General features: G+C 40.8%; 2 long non-coding RNA genes and 1 pseudogene across 2 annotated transcripts in view; 2 read left to right on the plus strand and 1 right to left on the minus strand.

Moving 5' to 3' along the window:
• LOC145434891 (uncharacterized) overlaps positions 1-24,430 on the plus strand; it is a 75,522-nt gene that overhangs the window by 13,601 nt on the left and 37,491 nt on the right. The window lies entirely within an intron of this gene.
• Positions 8,302-10,187, minus strand: LOC145435374 (uncharacterized; annotated as a pseudogene).
• On the plus strand, positions 18,773-19,942 carry LOC145435730 (uncharacterized). The gene is made up of 2 exons (XR_013913981.1): positions 18,773-18,832; positions 19,752-19,942. It is a non-coding gene; the product is annotated as an uncharacterized LOC145435730 (long non-coding RNA).

The following is a 24,430-nucleotide window of genomic DNA, read 5'->3' on the forward strand; positions in this document are numbered from 1 at the left end:
CTTAAAAAGCCTAGGAGTGGGCCGTGCTATAAGTGGGCAGATGGTTGCCGATTAACTCGGCACTTGGTGAATTCGGCTATTAATATGAATTATCAAACTAATAATAGTATTATCAAGTGATTCGTCAATCTTGTAAGGATGTCAGGGCAGCCGTAGATCACGCAGTCACGGCGTGATTAGATCACGGATTGCGTAGCCGCAGGAAATGACGCAGCGCTCATATACCGACCACGCGCGGTCTGCTTGGAATCGATGGCGCGAGTGACGGGCCTGTGTCGTGCAAGTTTTGAGAAGATGGATCTTGTCGTTGTATGTGAGATCGAAGCTGTGGAACATCAAGCGGCGCTTCTTCGTTTATCGATCACAAGCCAGTGTTCCTCATCAACAAATGTTTCGCATGATCACGTCAAAATAACTATTTTTTGCCTTTGGAGAGACGATTCCACTCAGGGTTAGGGTGTCTCGATAACAGGGTTGAAGGATCCCAAGATTACGAGATCTACCGCGAGCCACGACACGTTCAAATTTCATTTTTGATTCTGTTCATTCATTTAAATGCATTTCTAATGCGAAGGTGTTCTAGTGCCAATTCCTCCAAGGGCCGAGTTCACCAAGTGAAGAGTGTTGCGTTATTTCCCCGCGGTTACGCAATCTGTGATCTAATCACGCCGTGACTGTGTAATCTACGCATGCCCTGACCCCCGTACAACATTGCCAACCACTCAAAGTGCCAAGTTCACCAGAAAACAGTCCAGTAACCAATCATGGTGACCGGTACCGCTACGAGATCTACCACGGCCGAATTCACCAAGTGCCGAGTTTGTGCGGCCGAATTCACCAAGTGCCGAGTTCACTGGTAATCGGGCAGATACGGAATAATAAGAAGAAGAACCGGCCTGGTGTAAAATGACCAGTGTAGTCGAACCACCACCATGAACACCACAAACAAACAAACATCTAACATGGAAAAGAAATTACCTTTACAGCCTTTGACAAACACAGTTAACATTGAAACCAGCAATTTAGGTCTTATTCGAAAGCAGAATAACAAATGTTTTACCGGACATATCAAATCAAATGTTGTAAAGTTCATGTAAAATAGCCCAAAATATTATCTTACTGTGACCATATTCTATCAATATGGACTGGCTAGCGAAATTATCTGGGCCAACATAAACAAGCTGCGTTTGGTTTCAACGATTAATAATCTTGTCACTGGATTCGAGGTATAATTGCATTCAAATATCAAATTTAGCTCCATTAATCAACATCAAGTTGAAAATGTCCATTCTTGCACCAACTTTTATAAAATCAGGATGCCAGTACCAAGGCAGGTAACCGACGAATCAGTGTTCTACAGGTATGTATCTATATGACTTATAGGCCTAGAAAATTCAAGCATAAATATTATGATATAGGTATAGAAGGTAGGCCTACCGGTAATTCAGATGTTTGAAGCGACTTGGACAACTAGATAATTCTAGTGGTCTAATTTCACTAAATTAGAGCGAAATGCCAGTAATATAATTGTAATCTAATTCGGAAAAAACGGTTTAGCTCTATAATTCTAACCTGGAAACGTTGAGACTTTTCTACAGTTATGTCTACGCCTGGTTTGAAGAAAGTCAAACAGCTCTAGGCGTCATATACTACAGGCAATTCGAAATACCCCATAAGCTATATGCTACTGCATATATACCTTTTACCCGCTACCTCATTCAGTCACAATTCCTATATATTTACGGCATTTACCATACAGAAAGAGCGAACTATGCCTGGCTGCTACCTGTTGCGAGTCAAATCTTTGTCACGCGCGATGACGTAAATTTGAATCGCCGATATATTCTAGAAGTCACGCATCGATAATCATATTCCTAAACGTACAACATCTCACTTATTTAGTTATTCTCTGAATAAAACTATTATCCATACTCGTTGAACATACGAGATTACCGAAAGAGCGAATATATATCTAATGAAGATCATATATATCAGAAGAAAACGAAACTGTTCGGCCTTGGAGCAACAACACGAATATTCAACACCGGTGACATCCTCACGCAATAAAACGAAGGTAGAACATTGTTTTCTAATGGATATAACGAAGTTACCGCTTGAGATCGAACAAAACCGGATAGTGATTTATCGTTATTGAATGTAACACAAACATTATCATTTCTACGTCTTTTAGATATACCCGCAAGCGATAGAAAATTCGCATTATTAGGTTAACAACGCGATATAATGAAGTCTAACGCATGCCATGGAACAACACCGAGTTGGAATTTATTTCGATTGAATATAACCACAAGACAACCCTACTACGTATTTTAGACATTCCCCCGACACTTAGAAAATCAGAACCTAATCGAGATGATCCCGGATTATCCTTTTACGGTTTTGTGTTTGCTGGGTACTTACTTGAGTACTTTTAGAGTCAGTCAATTCTACTTCTACTTCAAGTAGTTTTGGGATGCTTATGGAGGAAGTACTTCTACTCGTACTTGAGTAGATATTTTCGTCGCTACTTTTACTCTACTTCCACTTGAGTAGATTTCTTGACTACTTTGACTACCTCTGAATATAACACCGGCGACATCCTAACGCAATAAAACGAAGGGGAAACGATATTTTCTAATGGATATAACGAAGCTACCGCATGAGATCGAACAAAACCGGATATGAATTCATCGTGATTGAATGTACCGCCAAAGTCATCCTTTCTACGTACTTTAGTTATACCCGCGAGAGATAGAAAATTGGCATTACTAAGTCAACTACCGGATATAACGAAGCCTAATGCATGAGATGGAACAACACCGAGTATGAATTCATTCTGATTGAATGTAACCCAAATACCATCCTTTCCACGTATTTCAGACATACCCCCGACACTTAGAAAATCGGCACCTGATGGAGATGATCCCGGACAGGGGCGTAGCCAGGGGGGGTGTTTCGGGTGTCCAAACACCCCCCTTTCAAAACGAAAATACCCTCCCTTCGTGAATCCCAAATCTAGAGGTAATATTTCTTGGCATAATCGCGCATTCGTAATTGTTGCACGGCGAGTGTTTTCACTGAACGATCAATGCCGATATACCCCTTTTTTTCTCCGATTCTTCTCTCGTCTGTGATAACGAGAGTACTTTAGGTATCATGTTACAACGCAGCGGAAAATAGCGCTATTTCGCGTTACAAATAAATTGACGACTCGGCTTGATATCTTGCCTTGTTTTAATCAAATGCCCAATGCGGAATCTGTTTGGTACATGAATGAATTCCATACAACTCGGTTGTGTGAGTAACGACTGCCCGCCTTTTAGTGCTATGTTATCTCTTGTCCTGCTTTCACAAATTTAGCCGAAAATAAAAACAATCATAGACGCATCGGAGGCGCGAAAAATTAGGTCGCTCAGCGATCAGCTATGCATTACAGTTCTATAAATATTCGATGTAATGTGGTAATAACGAGACGATATAGTCCTGGATAATCCGCATTTGTTACTTTTGCGAATGCTTTTTCGATTACAAGCCTGAGCCTAAGCCTAAGCCTGGACCTGAGACGGGCTACTGACATTAACGATTGCATCGCACTTTCGCACACATTGGTCTTTACTCTTTATCATCCCTGCATAGCAAAAATGCTACATCAATTTAGCGAACGATATTAAGTTGAATCAAAACACATGGTGCATAATTTGAATTAATCCAGATCCGCAGAAACGATCTGTGAACAATTCATAGCAAAGGCGAAGGTGTATTAGCGCGAATATTAAACCATGACAATCAGGAGATGTGTTAGAGGCCGAGTAACGATTAGCAAGACGGCCAGTCGTTACTCCAACAACCGAGCTAATTCATCGTCAATTACATCAATAATTAAGAGATTCCGCACCCGCCATTATCATTTGGGAAATCTGTTATGATACCCGACTCGAGGTCACGTTCTTATGTGAGTGCGAAATGGCAATATCTCTGACTGTATTGTAAATTGATCACAGTCATCACACTGCTCACTTTTGGTAATTAAGGGCACGTTATATCTGTTTCTGCTGTTATCTCAGCTTACCAGTTGTGGTGCTATATCGTAATACGGTAATACAGCTGGGTTATGTGGATGAGTTACGGGCCGAATTAAAAAAGATCGGAACGTCGCGCGGGCGTTACATCGAACTGAATCATCGCACAAGTTATCACGATATATACCACGATTCCGACTGCATATATTAACATTCGAGAATCTGGTTATGGTACCATATTACGTCGAGGCCGCTACTTATCTGAATGCGAAATTATAAGATCTCCCGCTGCTGCGTTGATTGAAATATGATCTGCGCGCGCGTGTTGTAGATGTCGTAACTCGCTCTCAGTAATTAGAGGCGCGCCTACGAAGAGACGTACTCGGGCTGCTATCCATCGTAGCGTACGGCATTGCCGTTATATTTTAATATAACGGCTATGTATATGCGTATAGCGTTGTTAACACGAGCGAGATTATCTGATACTTGTAGTAGAAGCATTTATGCATACAATTAGCCTGATAAATCGGGTATAATTCAGAACATCCTTTGTTGACGAAACACCCCCCTTTACTTTAGAACACCCCCCTTTATTCTCGGCTGGCTACGCCCCTGATCCCGGATGATCCTTTTACTGTTTTGTGTTTGCTGGGTGGCTACTACACGAAGTACGAAGTGGAGCGGAGGAGGCCGATTATATTGAGTGGATTGGCTGTGAAGAATTGTAACCAGCACTTGTGCGTGCACTTGAAAAAGCAACAGAGCCTCGGGGTTATGTACTGGTGGAGTGCAGTATAGAGGCGGATGGCTGAGGATAACTAGGCAATTGACGTTGAATGCTGAAGCTTCAATAAATGTGTATGCTGGATTGCTGGTCAAGGGGTCATGACGCGGAGCATCGGGTCGTAGCTGATAGCCCTGGCGTGGGTCGCGTCGAAGTGCAGGGTTGGCTCAGGCACTGATGACAGTGACAAGTTCGTCAGTGTGTGTCGACGGCTGAGAATCGGGCGTCTCCTTCCGGGAACCGTCATTACTTGATGGTGGATTCGCATTCAACCGAGGGCAGCCTGGACGGTAGCTATGGCAAGCTGGGGAATGCAGTCGGAACTATGCGACGGGCTTTGATGTCGGGGAGTAGTCTGTGAGACCAGGCGTACTCATGTTATTGCAAGTTGTTGTGGACTTGAGCGTACTGTTCTGGAATTCGACTCTTGGTGATTTCGATTTTGTTCAAGAAAATCTCAATCAAAATAGGCCGGGGTAGTGTGGAAACCCCAGGTAAATACTACTTGGTCTCAGCACCATTTCATTAGGATATAAGTAGTATTTACCTCGTTTTCATGCTGGTACAGAATTGAACTGACAGCTCTACGGTATTCCCGACTAGCTTATGCGACGAGATATTTCTCTCTGATAACGGTGTTGATCACAAGTACAAATCGTGTTATTCTGTCAACCCCCACCTTCTAACATTTTCAAGAATACTAGCTAAATTACGACGCATTGACTGATAGATGTAATTCAATCAAATTCAAGAACAATTTGAAATCAACAATAGTAAAATAATATGATCAACAAACAAACTAATTATCAAGAGGATTAATTTCTCCTCCAACTGCTGCTATATAGGATCCATTTTAATCCTATAATACTGCATATATATTGGATGCAGTTCAGCTTTACGGATACTCTCTTCTTTCATTTTCTTGGTCGAGGTTTGCAAGCTGGCTCTGTAGTATTTTTTTGCTTTATTGTTGTTCCCCTTCGCGAATCTGTGGGACGATCATCTGTAACGTAAAAGTATTTCAATAAGCTGTTATTGCAGCCTCCAAACCAATCCAATCACTTGTTTGACTGAGATAACTTGCGGTATTGTGGTATGAAGTTCGAGGCTCAGCAGTCTGTCCAGCAAGACAACAATCAGACATTTCCTCAGTTTGATTACATGGACCATCAGACAACAATGGTGCAATAGCCTACCGTATCAAAATGATAACTGAATAATAACAAAGTTGAATAGAAGAATAGGAAATTATTCCAGGACTCCTTACATGTAGCTCACCTACGGTCAAACCGGCATAATAAAAACAACAATAACAACGACATGCAGTCTCGTCCCTGTCACGTGAGACACGATTAGTTAAAATGACAAAATGTTCAGGTGAGCTTGCGCCGCATTCAGCGGTACATGAGCGACTTGACAGTTGAACCGGCACGGGTAGGTAGTTTAAGGATCTGAGGTTTATCGATCGCAGCTTTGATAAAAACATACTTTTGGTCACCGGTAAGTCTAGATTCTAGCTAGAACATGGATGTAAAACATACGACGGGGCGCATCCGGCCCGCCATGTGATTTCATCGACACGATTCCAAAATGACTCCGCGCTCCCTAAAAGGAGATGGTTTTACAGCAAGTAACGTGTCTAGCTAACCCCAGGTTTGTTTGTGGTATTATTGGTGTTTGTCGACTGCGATGGTCGTTCATTTAAACCAGGTCAATAGTCATCATTTTATACCGTAACTGCCGCCTTATAGCACTGCCAAATTCTAGGCGTTCTCAAGACATCGATAGCGCGGATGAGGCGAGGGGGAACCTAGATAAACCTCCAACACATAGGCAGGAATTCTGGAGTCGTACTCGAGCCCGCAACCCATTGGTGTCGCAGCTGTGAGAGAAGTTTTACAGGTAAACATCTAGTTCACGTAGCAAGCGTTCACAGGAAAAAATTCGAGATGCGAAAATCAACCCCCCAAGGGTTGATCGAGGAAGAAATGCGACCTTCGAAATACGCATTTATCACTTTAATTAGTTTATACGGGAAGCAATTGAAGTCTGCCTTCCATAACACCATGTCCAGGACAAATTTCTTTAGGAAGTTGATCCTGTGATCATCCATAATGCGTTTAGGATTCTTGACTCCGCAGTTTATCACTTCGAACGAACAACGATAAGAGAATATAAGAGTTGGGCTTATATAAAGTTGGAGGAAAACCTATTGCCCCTGTTGATATGGGAAATCCGCAAGATAAGAAATGATAAAATCACGATAAATTAAAGTAGCTACAAAGGCTACTATAAATTAAGAGGATAAGGTTGATCAGAAAAGATTAGAATCGGTCTGTTACCCCCATATGGACGGATAAAAAGAGTGAAGAGAAATGTTTTGGCTTCCAACCAGAACTTTGAAAAATTATCTATTCCTAGACATGCCATCAGCAACAACGGCATGAACTTGAATACCCGATCTCACATTTACGGCGTAAGTACTAAAATTTCAAAGCCATATCTCCCCCATGAGTGACAGTTGTAGGATACCACTCAACATGGTGAGAGATTTTTTCTTTGAAAGTGCGCAAGTAAAATATACTGGAAAATGATCAAATATTGTATTTCGCAACCTTATTGAAAACAAATCCGTGTATTCAGCGTGTAAAACTGCTGAATCACAAATGGGATGTGATAATGAGAGTTAAATTCGTATTTCAGCGTGTAAAAAACTGCTGAATCACAAATGGGATATGATAACGAGAGTTAAATTCGTAGTTCAGCGTGTAAAAAAAACCGTGGAATCACAGATGGGATGTTATAATTAGAGTTATTCGTAGTTCAGCGTGTGAAAAACTGCTGAATCACAGATGGGATGTAATAATAAGAGTTAAATTCGTATTTCAGCGTGTAAAAAACTGCTGAATCAGAAATGTGATGTTATAACAAGAGTTCAACGAGGGGATGTGTAGCCAGTTTGCACTCAGTAGAAAAGTCTGCATCAACAAAGCCCACAAATTTCCCTTTGATATCACCAAACACATTTTATCTTTGAAATGTTTTACTATTCAATTGTGAATTGAAGGAAGCACGATACTATTCAACAGTGAATTGAAGGAAGCACGATAGCTTTGCTTGTAATAATATGCCGATATGCAGCAGGTGAGCGACAAGGTAATTCCAGAGCCCATCTGATGTCATCAGTGTGATCTCTCCTTTCCGCGGGAGGGGGGTCAAGTTTTCCATATTTCAATCTGATTTGAAATGCTCTTTGCCAGTCATTCAGTCCTGGTATATCTAAATAGTGGCATGGCAGCTTCCGAGCCACCATAAAATTGGAAAACTGACCACAGTAGCTCATACTGAACAAGGTACAGAGAGATCTGATAGACAGGCTGACGCGGCTGTGCTACCTTATTGTTAGCATAGTGACTTATGATTTATTCTGATTACCTTAGTCGACATGGTGCAACCCAGAGTGGAATCGGTGGCATTGTCACGCGCACCGTTACGCGGCTATTTTCGTATGTATGTATTAATGGGCACAACCAGGGTTGCCAGACAGCTTTTGAGAAAAAGGGCCGATGTAACAAGGGAGAATATTCTCTCCACAACAGCATTGCTCACTGGAGTTACAAGGCATGTTAATGCATACATTGCAAGCTCCTTGAATGAATCATGACAAAGCACTCCGACCCAAAATTCTTCACTGTCGTGTGGAATTCCATGTGCCTTGAATGGTGCCGCTTCTTTCCAGTCAATGAAGATAACCTTTCTGTATTGTTCCTCAATCATACCGATACTATCCCCTGCTAATTGCAAAAGTGGCAGTTTTGCAAAAGCTGGTCTTGATGCTTGGCTGAGAAGAACCACAGGATTCAATAATGACAAATTCTTGAAAGTATCTTTGACAGGGGGAAGTCTCTTGGAAACTTGACAATCTGCTTCCTCAAGCATAGACAGACACCTTGTCTTAACATTGTTTACTTCTTGGAGTGCTTTGACATTCTTTTTTTTTGACATGGTTACATTCTGTTATAAATTTGACTCCGAAATCAACATCATGTATGTTTCCTTTCCTCCCATTGGTGTCATAAAGCCTATTGTGAAGGCTCTGCTGGTGTAAATTCAGTTCCTGGTACAAGGTGTGTGGATCCGCTTTTGTTTGCTGAAAAAGACTGTTCACCCTTTCAAATTCTTGCACAATTGGTGTTGCAAACACAAAATATAAGTAATTGCTGTCATCAGGTAGCATTTCCTTTAGAAGTCGAGCCTTGTACTTTCCATCCATCTTCTTTGTAGCTAATTCTGCACTGGTAAAGTAGGCCTTGAGCTCCTGCCAATTCATTAAAATGTTAAACATCACCTTCCCCCTTACTAACCATCTGGTCGATGATAGTTTTTCAAATGGCAGTGGAATACTTGACATCGGCTCAACAGCTGTTGTGGCATTCATGACAAGAAATAGCTCCTTATGTGCCTCCCTCCTTAACTCACTGTTACAAAACCATCGTGGTATTTCTGAAAGCATAAATCCAATGTTTGATGGCAGTTTTGAAAATGCATACTGAATGCGAAAATGCATACTGAATGCATAATGCGAGTGACAGGTACATTTGAGTTGCACACATTGTGGGGACACTTTCTCCAACCTAGACCACACAGAATTGTTGCAACCAAGCATCGCTGAAGCTCCATCTGAGGCAAAACCAATGCAGTTTGCTAGACTTTGATTGATGCTTGTAATTTCTGCATCAATCAAATTGAAAAGATTTTCTCCTGTTGCTTCAAGTACAGGAATTAAACCCAGAAATGCAGTGATTATTTCATTCCTTTTTTCACTAAAGTAGCAAACCAGGATACACAAATGCTTTTGGATAGAGATGTCAGTTGATTCATCGACAATAATGGCATATTTCTTGTCTTTTAAATCATCAATTAAATCCGACTTCATGGAAGGTGAAATGATGTTCTTTATTAAGCATGTACACTTAGTTCTATGCATCTTGATTTCTTCCAAAGTGCTACCTTTTCCATGTGTTACCATGATTTCTCCAAGGTGGTCAATCGAACGAATAGCACTGTGACAGGTTACACTAACGGGAATCTGAAGTTCAGCCATTTTGAGTTCATCATGGCTGCTTGAACTCTAAACAACTTTTAGCGAAGTTTGCCCTTTCGATGGAACTCTCCTCATATGATTTTCGGACTTCTCACGCCTCATCAAGTTATTTTGCTTGGGTATCATGGTAGTATGGCATAACCTGCAATATGCATCTTCTGAACCATCACTCGCCTTCTTTAACCAAACAAATTTCTTTTCCCATTTACTATTATACTTCCGCCCTTTATCATAACTGCTCTTCCACTGGCCCTTTGCTGATGATGCCATACTCAAATTGACTTAGCTAGCTAGCTTGTGGTAAAAAAAAAACTACAAAACTGAATAGGGTTGCTAGATAACTTTTGATAAAACACATCAAGTACTGTCTGTAACCGCAGTAACGTTCTATTCTCAGTACACGACCTCGTTGCGCTGTCGGCTGACTAATTTTGACTATGCATGTTGTAAATCAGATGCGTCTTCTTGAGTGAAATAATACTTTAGATAACACAAATTCCCATCAACAAACAGAGCAAATTAATATAATGCCAAATCTTTATGAAATTATGACAGATTAATTACACATTGAAGTCAAATATGATACCTAAGTAGCCTAAGTGCCTTACTAAACTATATTCAACCCTATACAACGGAAAACTAAACATTCCCACTAGCACAGCGCACGGTTCCTAATCAATCAAGCAAAGCACGTACAGTACAGTGATAACTGGTAAGACCCAATACAAGCATTCAAGCGTCATCATGAGGAAGCATTCTGCGCAAACAATGCCTAAAACGATACCGCTTTTCACGTTTGGTTTCTGGAATTCATATTCATTTAAATAGCTAGTTTGATTATAGATAACTAACCTACGGAGTTATCTATAGTTTGATAGTATGTGCCAACCAGAGTTAGATCAATTGTAATTTGTAATTGTAATTGTATGTAATTTATTACATTTTTCAATGTAATTGTAATTGAAGCATTTTTATTTGGTGTAATTGTAATTTGACAAAAATTTTGCTCAATTACAATTTCAATTACATTAAATTGCTATTGAGACCTGACAAGCACAACATAAAATAATTGACTTATAATGCCGACAAGGAATTTGATGGATCCATTCGCGGAAGCCCTTGACTGCGCCCTTGCAGGCAAAGTTTTTTTTATTTTTACCGCTATGCTGGCCTCGGCTGCCATTGTATACAATTATTAGATTACTAACCAACGGATGGATTCGCAACACGTGACTCACGATTGAATACGCCGAGAAGCGAACTGCTGAGCCGGCTAAAAGCAGCAGAATTGATGGTCCAATTGCTGGCGATCCAAGCGTCGAAATTTGATATGTATGGTCCTAATCGCACTGATTCCGCAATAAAAGTATATTTCCAGGCAATGGTACCATCCCAAAATAGTCGTGAAAGTCTGGGAATCGGCATTGTTCTGAACAATCGCTGGGCGTAATTGGTCATTGTTGTGGTCATGCTACTGCGGCGCTCTCACTTTTCAGAACAGTCGGCTTTAAACGGCTATTTTGGAGCAGTTACATTGCTCTGACGAGATTTTAATTTGTCTTTTCGGAATTAGTGCATCAATAGCTTACGATAAAGACCAGATGCATCAAATTTGGACGCTTGGAGCGCCAGCTCTAGGACTACAAAGTTTGCTCCTTTCAGCCGGCTCTGCAGTACGTTTGTCGGTGCATTCATCCGTGACTCACATCTTGCGCATCTATCCGTGGATTGGCAATCTACAATACGATTTCAGATCACGATGCTGCATCGTTACTTCGTCTGGCTAACTAACCAGACCACTGGATATTATATAACGTCTTATCTGACAAAGCACGGTTTTGTTTTTACTCATCCTAATTCCTACGTCCCTCGATAAAAATAATAATATTTCTTTAATTATATACTATATACGCAAATCCAACACGTGCATATATTATAATACTTTTTTCAACGACATACTGCATACTGGAATAGTTCGAAAACGTTTTTTCTTTTTATTAATTAACGGGTATTTGCGCATCATGAATGAAACATGAATACTTGAATTGTTGTTAATTACGACGCTACGGTTGTCAAGGAGCACGGTTGAATTTATGATTATTCAATTACATGTTCAACAGCAGCAATTGTAATTGTAATGTAATTGAAGCATACAAGGAGTAATTGTAATTGTAATTGTAATTTGATATTTTTAGCATGGAGTAATTGTAATTGTAATGTAATTGAAACATGCATGAAAGTAATTGTAATTGAACTGAAATAATGTAATTGATCCAACTCTGGTGCCAACTACTTCCAAAAAGGGCCAAATATCGAAAAAAGGGGGCCAAAGGGTCAAAGATTTTTTTGGGGGCCAACTGCCTCTTGTGAAATTTGGCCCCAAAAGGGCCAATCTGGCAACCCTGGGCACAACACAGTGGAGCTTATCGCCTTTTAGGCCTTGTGCTCCACGACCCGAATTTCATAATGTTTAGAGGTATTTGCTTTTTTTGTAATTTTGGAAACGTTCTTCAATCTCTCTCGCAGTCATTCTTCATTCTCTCTCGCTCCCATGCGTCCCCATCGTGGTCATTGCTGCCGACTTGCAGCACGGCTCACTTTCATTCTGGGCTTTTCAATGCACTATCGTAGTAGTGAGGTCGGCCCAGAGAAACCTCCGACACATAGAAGTTGGTCAGAACCGGGATTCGAACCAACGTCCATTGGTTCGTGACTGCAGTGTTTAACCAACTGCGCCACACGCTTCCCCGCGCCATTTTCGTATGATCACGCCGATTGGTGAAATGTGCTGACGTCATCACATTTTCGATTTTGCTGATTCATCCTAGCACTGCTCGCATCTAAAAGACTACCTATAGTCCTCAGGCTGTGACGTCACTCGGATCTTGAGCTCCAACTACAGTTGATAAAATTATATCTAGTTTGTGTAGGACGGAGAAAAGCACGAAATTATCAGGTGCGTATCAGGTAAATAAACGTGTTCATTTAATTACTAATGACACGAAAATGAACGAAACGAATAAAGACAACAGATTGTATATGCGGAAACGAATTCTGTATTCCTAAAGGTAGGTTTCATATCGCCCGGTGCTGCAACAAAAGAGTCACTTTTTTGTGACAAGCGAACAATAACTTTGCTTGGTTCCCTGACTGACTGCTTTCGTCCTCGTTCATCAAAGATGATTGTCAGGCGATGTGGGTGTAAATCTTCATCCCCGTCCAAATATAGTTTGACGATTTCGTCAATAGTATCAGGAATTTGTATTGGCATTGGAAACACCCAATCTACTGTTGATCTCTGTGCCAACGTTTCGTTTTGTTGGCCATCGGATTTTTTTTGGCATTTCATTACAGAGTAAAATGACTCTACAACAGCTTCGTAGCCCCCCATGTTTAAAGCTACGTCCAGCGAAATGCAAAACTCTTTGCCAACAGCACCAAAAAAGTCCTCATTTTGGTAAAACGATTTATAAAATTCATGTTCTTTAAACCGGCATCCATAAACCTCGTGTCCGAATCTTAGTTGGCATTCATTTTCAATTTCAACATTTAGGCGAATCACTTCGATAGCATCCAAAGGTCTGTCGCTTGGTATGACGCGTTCCGCGGTTTCACATTCAAACCATTCATGGCGGCAATTGGCAAAGTTGTTACACAACACCGAGTGAATAATCTCGCGCGATGTGATCCAAACTCGATCGCCAAGAACTGGATCCAATGACAGAGAGCGGTCTTTTTGATACAATGCTGCTACATGTTTCAATGAGCAAACATACTCGAAAAAGTTAGAAAACTCTGCCAGTCCGTTCTTTTTCCAATGAACATAGCTCGTTGAGGATAAGGGCGCAGACTCGATAATCGCATTTTCGATTGCTTAGTGCGCGTCAAAGCAATTGGCAAGTTCGTGCGCAGCGGCGGGAATACACTTGTGGAATCGAGTATTAATTGTCTTCACAAGAGCTTCTGCCATGTCGAAAAGGTCTTTGAGGCAATCCTCTGGACATCTTTCTATCCATGTATGTGTATATTGCCGCATCCTTTTACTTTTGACAACGGTTTGCGACACCAACCACCCTTCTAGCAATCCTTGACCTTGAAATTTACATTTTCCGCATCCTCGTCAATTAGGTCATGCCAGTGGCGATGAAGCTTAGGGAAGATTTCGGCATTGGGGCGTTCTGATCGGTCGAAATTTTTCAGTTCGTCAATTTTGATCAGTAGGATTTGTTCAAGTAGCGGCCAAATGTGCCATATATTCGTATTAATTGATTGCATTTTTACCATGACGTTCATAACTGGAGATAGAAAATCCAAGACTCCACAAGGCCACATAGATCGATGGCAAAATCGCGGCCCCTCACCTTAAATCTCCTTTCGTCGCAATCATCGCCAAAGTTTCGCGTCTCATTGAAAGTTTCAATGAGCGCAGGATAATTTTTATATATATTTTGAAATTGGTCAAAAGAGCTGCTGGAAAATCTTGTGTTGGAGAACGTCTGGATGCCGTTCGATGATAATTGAAGCCTCTTTCCATGACTTTTATACTCCGCGTATCCCTTTCCCCATCCCGAACATATGGGTAAATTCGTTGCAGCGGGATATAAATTTGTCAATCATAGTCTCGCCATTTTCTTTAGGACTCGTAAAGCACAAGTCCATCCAATGAGCCATATCCCACACAACGACAAAATATCTCTCAGACTGTGCTGTCATGCAGGCGTTGGAGTGCGCAGCTGAGAGCTAGGCTTGTTTGAAGCCTGAAGCAATAACGTACTGCCCGTCTGTTTGATGAGACACCAGTCTGGATAGCATATCCGTCTCAAGCTTTATGTTGCATTTCAATGCATTTGAAGAGCTTCTTGGAGGTACAGAACTTCAATATACTATTGAATAGTATATTCATATTGCAATGAACCCGAATATTTTCGGCTGACACTCGTCAGGGGTAATCGTCAGCAACTAGTAGAGAATTGGAAGGAACATTGTATATCAACAATCGTATCACAAAATATGATGTCACCAGCATGAAATTTCGTGAATGAGAGAGCGTTCAATGTACTATTTTTAGGTGGTACACGAACTCCTTTTGTTGACAGAGTTTTGGTTGGTGTATTTTGATAAAAGTCGACTCGTTCTCTACTAGTTGCTGACGATTACCCCTGACGAGTGTCGGCCGAAAATATTCGGGTTCATTTCAATATGAATATACTATTCAATTCAATGCATTTACAACTTGTTGAGCAAGGTCAGCTGCAGTTCCACCAATAACCGCACCGTCGGAGGTGGCACTGTACACGGTGGGTGCGGCAATTGGTATGGAATTTTTTTGTTCCCTTGCACATGGTTAATACCATTATAGCATGGTCACTCGTTCTTCCAGGCGTTGATTTGTCTGACTCAGTGGCAAAATGTGGAGGGATTCCAGTAGATCGCAATTCTTGGCAAAGAAGATGTTTAGTTTTTTTGTGAGCATATGCACAGAGAGAGTCTTGACAATCTCGTTGCATTGTTTTCGACCATGACCGACATCTCCAACACGCGCCTCACACGCATATAGTAGTGCTATATGACTCTCGAAATGCAATGCTGCGCTTTTTACTTTAATCGTGGTGAGAGCGCAGCGTATTTGATTTGCCGTGATTTTTTAAATTATTTTGGTAATTTTGTCATTCCGCTGGCGATGCAATAGGGCGTTAAAATGCTGTAAACCCCAAGCACGATCTGCCGAACACATCAGATGCTGCGTCATTCGGCATTTAAAATTACGACATGACTCATTGCCTCCATGTATCAATTTCTCAATTTTTTTTGTGGGTAATCTATACCCCAGGCAAATCCGTGGTCCATCTTCTTCTTCGAGAGCTTCGATTCACTGGCGTAGTCATGGCAGAGGGTACATATAATTATCCCTTCCCCTTTCGTCACATCCCCGCCGTACTTGACGATAAATCCGGAACCATCAATTTCAGTCAAACACTTTGCCTTTTTTATGATATCAATTCGAACGGCGGTTTCCGATTCCTCGATTTCATTAAAGTTGCGTTTTGAGTCGTTCTGTTGCCTACTATTGGTCCGCACCGCCAAATCGATTTTATTCATTTTGCCCAGAATCTCGTGTAATGTCGACTACAAATTGTCCACATTTATTTCCAAATCCATCGGTATATTATTCCCGTTTATAGCAGCCGTACCAGATGTATTATTCAATAAATTCGTTGGTTCGATGGTTTGCATCACGGTTTGGACACTTGGCTTGGGATCTTGTTTACTGTTTGAATTTTATACTTGGCTGGTTTTCGGCGAAGTAGATTTTGCTGCGAGCCGTTCCTTTTTTGACTTCTCAGCCAGCTTGCTATTAATTGAGACAATATGCTTCGAACAGTCGTACGAGGGATTGGTGGCGTGGTTGTCTTTCGCGTGTCTTTTACGTGAGTCAGCATTTCCCCTGTTGATCGTTTTGTGGCACAAAATGCAATAATGTTCGTCTTTCTGGTCTTTTTTTCTTGTTAACCGGAGACTGCTGGGGCATCTCCTTCCTGTTTTTTGCGCGTCCAAATATGTCAAACGTTTTCTTTGGTGCACCAGATTGACTAGAAGACATTGTTTCTGCTTTGTCAGTCTGAAGATGGCTGGGGCATCTCCTTCCTGTTTTTGCGCGTCCAAATATGTCAAACGTTTTCTTTGGTGCACCAGATTGACTAGAAGACATTGTTTCTGCTTTGTCAGTCTGAAGATGGCCTGTGAATGTATAAAAGTTCGATATGATCAGTATCAGTTTATTATTATTTTCATAATTTAAAAACATCCCAGAACTGCTACGCAATAAAAAGATAGGAAGGTGTCGCAAAGATTTTTTCAAATACTTTCATTCGCAAAATTGTTATACAAAAGAAAATAAAGATACTTGACAATATTTTGTTCAGATTTGCAACAAGTTAGCTGCCAGTTTCGGACATTAAGGGATCATTACTACTATAGAACGCTAGTTTTACGTAACAGGTCGCGAAGTTTAGCCAATAGGAAAACGGGTCGTAAAGAAGTCGCGATACGAAAAAGGCAGTGATAGCTATAGAACGCTAGTTTTACGTAACAGAGGTCGTGAAGTTTGGCCAATAGGAATACGGATATTAAAGAAGTCGCGATACGAAAAAGGCAGTGATAGCTATAGAACGCTAGTTTTACGTAACAGAGGTCGTGAAGTTTGGCCAATAGGAAAACGAATTGCGAAATACTCACTTGCACAGACGAATTGTGGCTTTGAGTAAGTTAAAAATATACGATGCAATGTATATTGGTCACATAATCCAAATAATAATCCAATTATACCAGACCAAGTCAAGGTGACTACAATTAATTTCCACTCAGTGTGTATGCCTCTACTTTAGCCTACATCACCTAGGCCCAGGTTCAGGTGGGTGTCTGAACTACTCCAAGTCGTCCCAACACCTTCGTATCTGTTTATAATATCGCGGATTTGTGGAGGTTTGAAATGATGAAAATAATAAACGGATACTAATACCAGGTCATTATACAACGTATGATTTATTTGAATACTTTTGCATAGCTATATCCAATGCAATGCATTTTACAACTATAAAGTGCTTCGTGGCGTATGATTGACGACATCAACCTGTTGGTACGAATGACTATGAATGGCTTACCGGATTTAGCAGGATTCGTCGCCATTTACAAAAACAAACTTGTAGTAGCCTATACAAGCTTCGACTACAAGTGATGAGAATGAAATGCATCACTGAAATATGCCAACTACATCTTGCTCAACTGTCGTTTTTTCAAGTCCTTCACAGCATCTTTTCTGACAGAGGCATTTACCAGTTTCTGCTTATTATTGTCATATATATTCACTATGATTTTGCTCGCAAATTTTAAATCTCGATCTTGATGATCATAACATGCAAAGCGTAAAGGCACCCCAAAACGATGCAAAACATATTCCCGCAAAACATATTCACCAGCTTCCCTGACTGCGACTTGGGGGTGACAGCAGATGATTTTATCACAACCATCTAGGATTGAAAAACTGGATGAAACAAACTTGGCAAGTGGTTCTGAAGGAGCAAGCAGTACCCCGCGATCAAGTAAGTCGAAATAGCGTGAACTTGCGTCACAGGACTCATCAAAAAATAACTTGGAACACGTCTGACAAGCCAATTTATCGAGGACTTTTTTTCCAATGTACCCCGCATCAACATACGACACCTGCTCAGTGTCAGGAGATAAAACTGATCCAGTAATTTCAATGGCCACATTTTCAATGATTTGTTTGAAATCGTCAAAATGAGTCGAACTTGAGACACAAATATCATGCTCCCAGAAATTTAAGTCAATTTTTAGGATGGAACGGAGCAGTATTATCTTTTCAGAATTGGTAACTTCTGTTAATCCAACCAGAAACCTCCCCCCACTCATTTGCCTATCCCGTGAGAATCTTCGTTCAATTGGACCACTTTATTTCACATTATTTCAAGAAAATTACAAAGTGGTCCAATTGAACGAACATTCTCACGGGATAGGCAAATGAGTGGGGGGAGGTTTCACATTACATTATTTCACATTATTTCAAGAAAATTACAATGTATTCATACCCCTCTGCGAACAAGTCTGCCATAAGCAGCGACTGTGACTGGAGGGTTTCAGTCAGAGCTTTGAATGTTTGCTTTGACAGGCAATAATTCCGGGGGTTATATCCGTTCCATTTTATGAGCCAATAATCGAAGTCGTGAAGGAAATTGATTTTGCTATCTTGTGGAACCACTGCTTTGGCCAAGGGGTTTGCTGGAAATCTGCTACAGCAATTGACAATCGTCCACCAAGCATTAATAAGGCTCAAGAATGATGCCATGTCTGCTTTGGCCAAGGGGTTTGCTGAAAATCTGCTACAGCAATTGACAATCGTCCACCAGTGTTGGGATCAAGTCACTACCTTCGAGTCACGAGTCATTTCGAGTCATTGCACATTTTGACTCGAGTCAAGTCAACCGATTCTCGAAGGTGACTCGAGTCAAGTCAAGTCACTCGATATTTGGAGGTGACTCGAGTCAAGTCACGAGTCAAGTCACAATTCAAGTCAAGTTGCCTTTTCGAAGTATGAGGCATGACCACATCATTACATTTAACTAGCTGTCTGAAGTACAGATTGAGTAGTCATTGGTTCTGAACCGAGGAACGAATACAGAGTTGAATATATACCGAAGAAGGCGCTGTATCACTCGCATATACGTAAAGCTCAGTTTATAGTTACCAGTCAAATTAGAGAATAGAGAATAGAGAAACGAATCGATAACATGCAATACATTATCCATTTACATATTAATATGATACAATTTGTGCCTGCGCTAATGGTTGAGGAGTATATAAATTATATTCGAATTCAAATTCGATAAAACAAGAGGTTTGGTTAAGGTAAGAACACAGAACAGAAATAGACATTTTGCTATTAAATTACTTCACTATACTAGTTTACGACAACGTAAGCTGTAAGCTTCCATCACTTCGTTTGCGGTCAATTTATTTGTGAGAGAACAATGGAGGGTCAGTAAAACGCACGATCATTGAATGATTGTTCGCTCTCACAAGTCACATCAGCGTTTTGCGAACAATCCAAGCATATGCAATATACATTGAATTTTATCGACACCGATTACTTGATGACTTGAAATTGACTCGTGAATTTTGCTCCGAGTCACGAGTCAATCCACATTTTTGATACGCCGAGTCAAGTCAAGTCAAGTCATTTTAGCAAAGTGACTCGAGTCAAGTCAAGTCATACGAAAAAGGTGACTCGAGTCTGACTCGAGTCATCCCAACACTGTCGTCCACCAAGCATTAATAAGGCTCAAGAATGATGCCATGTCTTCCCTGTGAGGCAAGTAACTTTTGCAAGCTGCAATTGTCGTCTCATGGAATGGAGCAAGGGATAAATTTACATTCTGCTTGTTATTGCTTGGATGTAACGAGGCATGTGACAACTTTGGCGCTTTACGTAAATTTGAATCCAGCTTGTCATCACATTCCCTGATTTTGTGAAGATCGCTCCATGCAATGAATCCGCTTGGTGACGATATACTTAAAGCATCAATGGTGAATGAGAATGCGGGAAAGACAAATTTATTGGCTCGGAGCAAATTGTTTTTTATGTTCTTTACAAGATGTACATTATCAAAAAATAGATAGGTTTTCTTGGCGCAGGATGGATGATGAAAAGAGTACTCATCATTGCTAGGGTATGTTCCTCTCATTATTTCAAATGCCTTTACATTAGATGGATGATTATCCGACACAAGTCCTCGAACAACAAATCCATGGCGATTGAGAGTAGCAATACAATCCATCATACCGTCTGCTAACCATGTTCCCTTAATTTCGGTTTCCGGCAGTGCCTTCACCACAATTGATGTGGACTTTTGAAGACCATTGACCATCATCACAACAATGCCTTTATATAAGTTACCGCTTTCATCTGCTCCATAATATTTACCAGCATGATATTGAACACCTTTCTGCAAGTACATCTCATCCACCATCAATATTATATCAGTGCAGATTTCACCCTTTTCTCTCATGATTTCAAGGACTTGCGTCAAAACTCCCTTTGCTGTAGCGACTCAAGGTTGACATTGAGGGAAAGGGAAAGCTTCTTGTAAGCATTTTATAAGCTTGTGCAGATGTGTACCGCAGCAACAGAGCAAAGCGAATCATTTCAGACGACTATGGAATATGAGCATGGCCATCATTCTTGTAATATATTAGATTTTGAAGTTCTTCCAGTAAATTGTGGTCCTTATGCATTCTGACACCTTGGGGAAATCATGGAATTCCATACGATAATATATTACATATTCATTGTCTCTTTTGTACATGGTATAGCCTTCTGGAGCATGGGACTCAGGAAAAAGGAAAGGACGTAGTTTATTTTTGTCCTTGATGTTTTTGCGGCATATACACCGACTCGTGATACACATACACACGATCTGCGCATATGCATATCATGAGTGCATGATGTGCATATGCCGCTGGACAAGGAAGTGCAGATATAGCCTTTACGGCTTTCTAAGTCATGCACCACCCCTCCATGCTATCCCAGTAAAGCATGAGCGCCAAGCAGGGAAGCCATGGATACCAGTGTTCCTAATCAGGTCTTTGGTCTGACCCGGCCGGGAATCGAACCCACGACCTACCGATCAAGAAGCCGGACGCTTAACCATTACGCTATCTTGTCGGTCAGTCAGATCTGATAAGCTGCTTATTCTATCAGCCAGCTCAAAATCATTCAGCTGATCCTCCTGAAATATTATGGTCTTTGGTGGCTTACTGCACGCAGTCACAGTCGGGATCACTGAAGGCCGTTGCAGCTCCTGCTCAGATCGGATGAACGGAACTGGTTTTTTATCCAAAAGCAGTTTTTTTCCGCAAGCCACAGTCTTTGATGTACTTGGATTCGAAGTGCAAGGCACAAATTACATAATTCTTTGTTGGCTTCCAATCACGTCTATTGACGAATGATATCCATTTTTTTTGTAACTCCAAATCGTCCGAAGGAAATTGAAACGACGAAACTTCGTTTTTTGATGTCAAATATCCAGACTTACAACCATAAACACAGCATTTATTGGTCATTATTGATTAACCTGTGTCACCAAGTATACAATCAGTCAAAATTCACTGTAAGAATGGCCACATGAATTATTTAACCACTGCATAACGGTATCCCACCTCATGCTATAAGCAGGTGGAAGTGACAGCTGAACCGATTTTCACTACAATAAAAATATCGTCCTTGTAGCATTAGCTAACTACGGAATCATTCTATAACATTTCCAACGCGTCGACTAGGTCAAAAACTTCACCCCAAACGTGAGAGGTCTGCTAAAGAGTAGTTCAATCGCATTACTGTAGCCTGCCTAATACTATAAGATGGTAAAAACGACAGCTTAAAACATCTCAGCCTACCTTCAACTCGAAAACTCGCTTCATAATGCCAGTACCGCTGGTGTGAGAAGCGAAATCAAAACAATCGCCGATTGTTACGTCAAGAGGTATCATCGAATCAAAATGATCGCCCATTGTTACGCCGGGCGTAATAGCAAATTTCTGTTATGTGAGCGTCGGCCTGTTAGCTCTTGCAAGTGTGCCAGATAAGGCCGTGAATATCGTAGGACCCGGTCCGTCAATACTCAAACTCAGCAGATAAACTTAGCAAGCATCTAAAGATAAATATATTTCATCAGCATACAATATACATATCAAGCAATTTTCGAACAATTAACTGCAATATCAATTGAAATTTCTTGGGTCGAATATGGCGCTTCATTTTTATTAATTCGATTATTTATTCGATTTTCCTCTATACGCCACTAACGCCTCCATCCAGGGTTGCCAGATTGGCCCTTTCGGGGCCAAATTCAACAAATTTGGCCCCTTTTAGAGGCAGTTGGCCCAAAAAAATTAATTTGGCCCCTGGCCCTTTATTTTCAATATTTGGCCCTTTTTAGAAGCAGTTGAGACCAGACACGGGGTAATCGCGATTAGTAATCGTAATCGATTACGACGATTACAGCATTTTCAAGTAATCGTAATCGCAATCGATTACATTCGAAAAAATTCCGAAGTAATCGTAATCGTAGTCGACTACTTCCCGCATCTAATCGATTTTTTTGTGAAAGAACGATTACTTTTTATTTGTACAAGTACTATGACATAAACTGAACATTCTTGAACAAAGAAGATGTATTATACCAGGTTCATGATAGCACAAACGTCCGATTTTTAAATGCCATTGCTCATTATTACGTCAGAAGCAGCCTATTACCTTTGCTAGTCATTACGTAAGAAGTATCCAAAGTGAATAGATATTCGTGTGATTGTAAGAACACCCGCGGTGCTGTATATCAGGTCATCAACACGTTCCACACGACAGTACCCCGCAGCCGGATAATTAATCACCGCTCTACCTAGTAAATTGTGTATTGATGTTTGGTTATGCAAACGCAGTTTGACCGTTACTGCTTTTAAACAGCCATTTGTTTTAAATGCAAGCCTAAATTATGTATGCTTTCTTTGTTGAGGGGGAGACGTATGCACTCCAAAATCAAACTTATCTAGAGAGAATTTTCGAGTTACAATACTCAATAATTTACGTAGGTTTAAAGTTAAAAGTTTATTTCTTCATCAATAATAAAATTAGGAAAGGAAAAAAACTATTTAGTAACATATACTAAAATATAATGACGACATACTGCTGTGTTTATAAATGCAGAGACACCAATGGCAATGAACTGGGGAAGAACAGATTTTTCCATTCATTTGCTTCCAACGCAAAGGACAGGAAAGCTTGGGAATGCAGATTAAGGAGGCAGGATTTCAAGCCTACTTCCACAAGCTTCATTTGCTCCTCATCGCCGACCTCACTGCAGTTGCAGTGACTTAAAAAGCCGAGGAATCACAGTTAGCCGAGCTACAATTTGGCAGCTAAAGACCCGATGAATCGCGAGCAGATGCATGAGAGACTGGAAAGAATGTCAAAGACAAGAATAAATGCATTGATCAGTCCAAATACTGTCATGTCGTGAAGCACAAAGCCTTAGACAGGCTAAAAGCACCACTGTTGTGTACAATTATAAAAATAATCTTAATTTGCTCCTACCACTTTTGCAAGGAAGATTTTGCTGCTAGTGCATTATAGATACACGAATACAGTCACGTCACGTGCGATTCCCAGTCGCGATCTCCGTGGTGAAGCAGAAGATACGCCCATTGCAAAGAGGCTGACCCTGAACTCCATGCCGTGTCAACTGTCTTCCTCCAATGCTGTGGATGCTGCACATGCAAATCTTACATTGTCATCTCTGGTGATCCTGATCTAGAATCGCCATTGTGTAACCTTGAAATGGAATCTTCAAAGCCATCACCTGAATCTTAGGTTTAGAAGCCAACAAAGTCAGTCATATGCAGATTAGCTACCTTGCCCACAGGACATCAGAACAGAGAGGATGTACAGAATGGGGTAAATACATAGGGCTCTTCGACTCACAAGTAGCAATTTTGGTAGGGTTTTGGACTGCTTTGAGGGGAACAAGACAGCAGGTGCTCCATAACCAACATCTCTTTTCAAATCACTTCAAGGACAGTACAGTATGAACAGGTAGGCTATTCAATATTGTTGGCGTTATTGCACGAAGAAAGGGCTATTCAAGACTACTAAGCATCACTCATGTGAATGTTACAAAGATTGGTCTTGTTCTTTTTCCATATAAATATATCTGGGTGCTTCACCTGATAGAGTGATTCTAGCTGAGCAGACCTCAGACCACTCGGTGTGCTTGAGATCGTAACAGCACATGCGATGAGTTCATGAAACTTGAACTTGGGCAGAAATCACAGAAAAAGAGTTTTTATTTGACTGCTGCTAGATAATTGCAAGTATATCACTCTTATTGGCATCAAATTCAGGCCCAAATGTATGCCACAAATAGTCCTGCCTTCTTATACTCTGCATTCCCAGCC

Source organism: Botryllus schlosseri, chromosome 3 (assembly GCF_051294905.1).
Source record: "Botryllus schlosseri isolate E-star chromosome 3, Bs_hap1, whole genome shotgun sequence".
Taxonomy (NCBI): domain Eukaryota; kingdom Metazoa; phylum Chordata; class Ascidiacea; order Stolidobranchia; family Styelidae; genus Botryllus; species Botryllus schlosseri.